Source organism: Magnolia sinica, chromosome 16, assembly GCF_029962835.1.
Source record: "Magnolia sinica isolate HGM2019 chromosome 16, MsV1, whole genome shotgun sequence".
NCBI lineage: Eukaryota > Viridiplantae > Streptophyta > Magnoliopsida > Magnoliales > Magnoliaceae > Magnolia > Magnolia sinica.
This window is the reverse complement of record NC_080588.1, coordinates 57,322,479-57,330,674: the sequence shown is the minus strand read 5'-3', so window position 1 is coordinate 57,330,674 and position 8,196 is coordinate 57,322,479.

Here is an 8,196-nt window from a genome sequence, read left to right as displayed (position 1 = left end):
TTAAACCATAAATAGAGCACCGAACTGATTTAGACGATATGTCTTCGTCAACGGCGACTAGATAACCTAAGGCAAGAATAGAAATGAGCTACAACAACCCATAAACCATTCTAAACTCTAAAACAGATTAGGGTTAGATTAACTTACCCAAGAATGAACTTAGAATCGCTAGAATAACGATTCAAAAGTGATGGTTTAAGGATATAGAGTAATAGGAAAGAATCTCAAATGATTCACCAACTTCTCTCTCACTTTCTCTCTCTTTTCCTCTCTCTTTCTTAGCTAGAGTTTAGGAAATTCGTATGGAAAAAAGAGTTAGGGTTTTAAGGTCTATATATAGGCCTAACATTGATGAAAACAACCCCAGGGCCAAGGTATACTTAGGTTATAACCAAAACAGGCCTCTCTCGATCCAACGAAACACTTCTGGTGGGCCTTTTTTCACGTGTGGTCGGACTTAAGCTCACTGACCATGGATCTAGGTCAGGCTGAGTTTTCGTATCGATCGAATTTACAGATCAGCCGTGGCGGACCACACTCAATTCAACAGTCACCAAAACTCAATCAGGTCCACAAGCACTATGACATGCCTGGGCCATCTTCCCTGATCAGAGGGTGAAATTGGGTCAGAATCCAACGGTCAGATTGCTTAAAATCGTCGCGCAAGCGATACGACTCAGATTTCATAAAATCATATTTAATTTCTCACCGTTCTCACAGTCTTCACTCCGGACTCAATCAAATTGACACAGGACATCATCTGGACTTGATTTTTGAGGTGATTGTCAAGTCCAACATGGTGACCATAATTGTCTAAGATCATCGCCATCGGACTTTCGACGCGCGGTCCAGGTCCGATCCAGAACTTTTCAAAAATTTTCAAGAGCAACTAGATTTAGCGATGAATCCCAGATTTCAGAGTAACATAGCGCTAACTATTCTACAGGTTTTGAGTCATACAGATCAAATTTAAAGTGATTGATGCTAATTTCACAAGCAATCGAGTTTAGCACTAATTAACCTACAATTAACTTCTAAGAAATATAGAGGTAGTACTCGGGTTCAGGCACAAAATTTTTCTGGTCATTACACATGGCCCATTTAGAATGTATCCTATAATGGGGTCCATGATCTTATATCAACTAGGAAGATGGATGGGCATCATAGTCATCACCACATACACCATGATGGACTCACATATCAGGTACAATGAAATGGGCCATACATCACAATAGGCCTCACACAAGGGCCTCACACACTCCATATTGGGCCTCATCTCATGGGCCTCATCTACATCACAATGGGTCTCATCATATGAGCCTTATCACATGGTCCTTACATACATCACAATGGCCTCATCATATGGGCCCCACATACATCACATTAGGCCACATCCCATGGTACTTACATTCATCTGATTAGGTCACATCCCATGAGCTTCATATACATCATATTGGGCTACATACAAGGGTCTTATGAAAACGGCCCAGGGCTCACATAATAGCTAGAAAATAATGAGCAGCATTCACAACATGTTGGCCCCAAGCAATGGCCTAAAGCCTAAATACATCAAGATGGGCTACATGAGGGGTAACCCAAGGCCCTAAAACATCATGGCCAAAGAGAACATCCCATTCAAGCATTATGTTGGGCTTACAATCAGCCTACAAGGTCTAAGCAAGCCATTCTACGGCCTAAGGGATAGGAACAGGTCCAAATAAGGTCTAAGGTGGACATCTAACTACTAAATGATGATAATGGACCTAACAAATAGGCCTAAGGTGGACATTCAACCACCAATGAACCTAGAGGAGTCCATAATGGAGACATTTAACCACCATTGTCCCTAAGAAAGTGGCCCAATAACAATATACCAAGGATAAAGGCCCATGGCCTGAGCACAATCATAAATAAGAAATGGGCAGCTATAAATATATACTACTTACATCACATGTTGGGCTTCAATAAAGTAGCCCAAGGCCTACATACATTATATGGGTCTAAAGAGGCAATACATGGCCCAACCCACATACAATAACATGGGCCCATAGGGAAGGTTATGGCCCAAGAATAAGGTCACCAAATTCATACATTATGGTGGGCCTAGTGGGCAGCCCATTATCCCAAACATATGAGCAAGAATCACATCCAAGTTAAGCCAATTGGGCCTTACAGCCTTAGCCCAAAATCTAGTTGATTTGGTGGGCAACCAAGGGCCCAACCACACATACATACTTCAACCCAACCAGCCCAACATAATGATGGATATAGCCCATAAATCCATTGAGCCTAGCTAGGACATTCCAGCCCATTTGGGCCTACAAGATGTCCTAAAATCTAGTTGCACATAGGTCCATATAACCCAACCAAAGTGGGCCTTCAAAATGCATTAATTAAGCCCAAAGGCTAATGGAATAAAAGCATGAAAAATATCCCTACAAACCCTCACAATATGGTAGGCCCCACACCCTTAAACTCCAGCCATAAACAATGCATTTTAATAAGGTACCTAGCTGGATTTTTAGTCCACCAGCTACCTGGGCCTGCTGGAGCCCAGTAAAATGCTTTTCTGACTGGAATGCAAGTCCAGGGTGGCCTAGCATTATGTACAGGGGGTCCTACCACATAAGGAGTGGCCAATCATCACACGAAACAAGTGGGCCATGCTACTTGACTGAGAGTCCAGCAGTTGCCCAAACAGTGGGCGTCCCACATGGGCCTGGACGGTCCAAAAGGATGGATGGTCAGCCCACACCAAAGCTCAAAGTGGGCCACACCTTGGATGTCCCACTTAGGGGTGGGCCATGTCCAAGTGGGCCACACATATGGGTGGAAGCATGGATGAAACACCACATCAAGGTGGGACAGCCAGCCTTGCTGGACGTTAACCACCTTGGGACGTCCAGTAAGGTGGCTGGTCCAGCCACTTGTCCTAAAAATCCGGTGGCCTTGATAGCCTATGATCAAGCTAGGTGGGCCCATCAAGGGTGGGCCACCATAGAATTAAATTTTGAGATTTTAAACATAAGCTAAGTATTTTCGCAAAAAATGGACAGTAATACTTATCCAAAAATTAATTTCTGTTGCAGAAGATGTTGATGTCCCCATCTTTAGCACCTCATGGGGTGGGCCTAAGCTTGCCCAAATCACTGGAAAATTGGTGAGTCTAATGGTCCCACATATGGATAGCAAGTAGGGTGTAACGCCCCGGTTTTTGGAACCCGAGTATATGACTCGTCCTCTAAAAACCCGAGTGTTAGCCTATAAAATTCAGTGTAAATTTGAACTGCTTATTATTAATCAGAGTTAATAGCAACGAAGCTAGAGTAAACCATGCAATGTATAAAAGCACTTTAAATACCATAAATAACATCCAAATGTAGCGCCCATACAAGACTTATACAATTCCAAATACCAAAGTTCATATAAACAAAAACATGAATCTATCAACTAGTGGTGGAGCTCAATATGGGCCGCAGGGCCCCCGTCTAGCTCCTCAATTACCCGATCTGCTCTAGCAATCTAGTGAACAGCATCGGCTCGCTCTACACCTGCATACTCTGTATGGTTAGATATTTGATGAATGAGCGGCCAGTTCAATGTGAATTCCCCTCAAGATTACACACCGCCGACTTAGCAAACATAGTTTAAAGAAAAATAAGAAAATATTCCAAAATAGGCAAGATGCAGTCTTATTAAAATGCATGGGTGTATGAATGCACATTGACCTGGGGATGATCATCCAGTCGGACTTGGGCTTGTCACCCATGAATCATCGACCTGGGGATGTATCCAGTCGGACTTGGACTCGTCACCTATGTAATCATCGACCTAAAAATGTTATTCCAGTCAGACAAATAGGTCGATATTCGGTGGTCTGAGAGCTAGTAAAATAATACCTTAATGATCCTAAGGGCACATGCTACAATATCCAGAATTAGCCACCCGTCATCGCCAATATGCTATGGATGCATGATTAGCTAAACTGTTATTATTCCAATTACAATCAATCATTTTAAGTAACTCAATGGTTACTACGGGGTGCTTGTCACCCAACGTAGGCCGACAGCTCGGACATAGTGTCCTATGACCACTATCCTCGGCACATGAGGTTTTCCACCTTGGGATGTTAAATAAAATCATTTGATCAAAATGACACTAGGTTAAGGGATTTATTTTCCACATAAAATCCGTCTAGTTACACCCCAAGTGTGGCTTACATACAATAGTGGAGTTCTCCACACGTAGTATTGTGAGTTAGTTATTGAGGCGACTCACAACCATAAGTTCTTATATGAATGTGCATAGAATTACATATTGAAGGTAAAATTTTTAATGTGTCATCATGAGACTATAGTGCAAACAATTAATCGTTACAATACTAAACATAAGAACAATGATCATTATTCATGAATGGTATTCATTAACCAGCATATGAGCCTAGCATGTGATATGAACATAATACATTAATCATGAATTTGAGATAAGGTAGTTAATAGAACTTAGAAATTAATGACAAGTATTAGGACCTTAAACTAGTAGTAACAACTTGATGTATACTATGTTTGGCTAACTTAGAGATGGAAAGCCTAAGGGGAAAGTCATTACCTGAGTCGTCGTAGTCTTGCCCTTGATCTGAATCCCCGTGTGCAACTAATGGCCCCGAGTTACATAAGTAGCTTCCTAGAGGATTAGCATGCATTAGATAATAACTTCTAAACATATTAAAGGTTTGAAGGGCCCATGAATAGAATCACTTGGGCTCGCTTTAAAGCGATTAGGCCCACCATATTTTCTTCTTCAAATGGCCCAGATTGGGCGTAGGATTTGCTCCAAATTTAGGCCTAAATTGGCCTAACATTTGAGGCCCGAACAGGGCCTGGTTCGGCCCAGCTAGGTGGTCCAAAGGGTGGCCCATTATTATTAATGTCATATAAATAAGTTTAAATAAAAGTAATATAGATATATATAATTAAAAGTGGAGTAATCATGAATAATATTATATGATATATAAATAATATGTTAGTATATAAAGATATATTAATTAATTATATATGATTAAATTATCAATATTATAATTTAATATTTATATTATATCATACATACGAATTATTATGATAATAGAAAAATAATATATATTATTCAAATATAATAAATATTAATATTTTATTATTTATATATATGTGTTATTACTTAATGATATCAATTTATATATGATTTTTAAAAGTAGTAATATTATATATTCAAATATTGGATAATATGATTTAAAAATTATAACAAATTAAATAAAGTAAAAGTATTAAAATTATGGAATAATTTGCCATAATCATATATGATATATAAAATTAAAGATTATAATATAATAAATATATATGTTATTAATTAAAAGTATTTAACATTAAATAATATAAATTACCTGAGCTCTTTTCTTTTCTTTCTTTCTTTCTTTCTTTCTTTCCTTCTCTTTATTATTATTATTATTTTCTTCTTGCTGGACGGTCGAGATTTGGCAAGGCTGATGCCGCTAGCTAGAACCTCTCTCTCTCTCCCCCATGTTTCTTCTTTTCTCTCTACTGTGGGCTTATGCTGGTGGGACGAGATGTCTTTTATAGACATGAGGACCTGTGCGTATCCCTCACGCAATCAGATGATTGGCTAGACTTACGCAGCCCCGGTTTTATGTGTAGAGAAGGCAGTTGCGGTTTTGCGTTTGGAGAACGGATCGGTCAGAGATCCAGGTGTGAGGTATCTCTCGATTTGGCCTCCTTGGCGAGGTTAGGAATCCCCTGAGGATGGGTTTGGACGGTTCTGATCGCACCAAGGGCCAGGCTGTCGATCGCAGAACAATTGTCGTTACTAGTTTTAATGGGAAACGGCTGTCCTTGTGTCGGCTGGTGCGCACGCCACGAGTTGTATGGAGTCTTTCATTTGTTTTGGGGGTTTGGGTTTTGTCACGTAACTAACTGAATGGACGGTTCAGATCATCCTTACGGATGATCGTGGTGGATCACAACTCGTCTCAGCGGACGGTCATCCGTGAATGCGGAAGGAAGGAGTTTCCTTCTCTGAAATCTCGAGCGAAATCTGTGCTGGCTCTTGGTTTTGGGGATCCATGGGAGTGTACACATTATGTGTACACGCACCACTAATGTGTGGGGCCTTTGGTGAGGATTAGTGAGATCCATACCGTCTGTCATGCTTTATGGGTCCTATTTAGGCCAACTATGGGTGGTGCAAGATCAAAACTCAAGTGGCCCATGCTAATGGGGTACACCCCAAATCTAAAATATAGATCGTTACACGGACAGTTTTCACGGGCATTGCTATAGTGTGCAAGAGAGTTTCTTTTTCAAATGGGTTCTTGAGTTAACGGGGTCCACTGATGGTAGGGATCATCCCATATGGAGTGGTGAGATCTATTGATGTTAATCCTAGTTGGGACGTGCTTGTTTTAGGAGGAAGAAATGGAGGTAGTTCATTTTGAATTTGAATACAGACTTATTACGGAAAGGTTGCTAGCTTGAAGAGTCGTGACTTACTGTAGCATTAAGTGGGGTCCACTTGCGATGAGCTATTGGGAAATCCATTCCCTCCATCGGTTTCGTAGGGTCACGTTAGGGCATAATTGTGAATGTGGAGATGATCGAAAGCTCATCTTGAAAGTTCTCCTAACGAACACCAATATGGACTTGATCTTAATTGACGGTTCACGTTCAATGATTGGGGCCCAATTTTGGGGAAAATGTATAGTCAAGATAGGTGAATGGTTGGACGAAACTTGGTGGCTGATCGATGGTGGGAAAAGGCTAGATCTAAAATATCACCTTTTGTGTCAAAAGGAAGGAACTGGCTTCAGCGTTCAATGGTATAGGATCATTAGATCGGGGTCCAAACTTTTTATGACGTTGTAGTCATATGAGTCCTAGATGTGGTCAAATTTTGAGGTTCAATGGACAACAGGAAATGGCTAGATCTAAAGATCTAGATTTATAGGGAGTTGATAAGCTCGAAAGGATAAGTTCTCGCCTAAGAAAAGGCCTACCAAGGTGGGGTCTTCATATTTTACCCTTGGTCCATATGATGGGCAATCCAAGTCGTTCTTATAAAAGGAAATATCCAACTACACCTACCCATGAGGTTTCTTCACTCAATTGACACTAAAATCAACAGTTAAGGGGCTAATCTGTTGATTAGGTCACTTTTACAATGATTTAAGGGCTGAAATTCGATGTCTATGGTTAATTTATGATACATAGGCATGGTACAAATTTCACATTAAATGGATAATGGGAACCATGTGATATAGGATTCATGGGTCTAGGTTAGTGGCATTTTTGTAATTATTGCTGATCTAAGAGTTTTGTGAAATCTAATGGTTCTAGTTGGTTCTATGTCCATTTTTAAACAATTCTTATAAAAGAACTTGCATCTAAATCATTATGGTTAAAGAGTTATTCACCGATTTAGTCAAGGGAAGGTACATGTATCAGACCACATGATCAATGGTCAGATGACTTGATTTATGGATGAGTATCATTTATAATCGGTCAGATTCATGTTGGAGGATGAATGTAGGGTTAGGTTGACTAAATTGGTACCGTACATGTATATATAATAGGCTAAATTTATGGAAACACTCGGGGACTTTCAATACTTGAGTATTGAAAAGTTCGGGGTGTTACGTGGGGTCCACTGGAGTGGCCCACTTACTCCAAAAATCAAGATGAAAATGATCGTTTCTAACATACAATGTTGCTGGACTGTCTAGAAATTTCTGAACAGTTAGCCTCCTTTAGCCCATCCCATAGCTCTCAATCAAGGGGTAATGGATGTGGGCCCCATACCACATCAAAGTGGGGTCCATGCCTCAGAAAACTCCTAAAGAAATCAGGGATAAAAAGCATCACAAACAGTCCCAAACAATGCCCAAAATCGTACCACAGATGGGCCTGAAATTTGGACAGCAACATATGTAGTCCAAATTTCAATCCATAGAAAAATGTCCAAAGGGTTTTATACCCAATTACATCAAGTAGAGTCCACCTAGATGGGTCGTAAAAATTTCAAATCCATTACCATACCAAAAGTTTCAAGAAAATCCATGTTTAGAGGCCATCCAACCCATGCATGTCATGGTGGGCCTGGACGTCCCACTTTTCTAGTAGATCTGGGATTTTATTGACTACATAAGTGGGC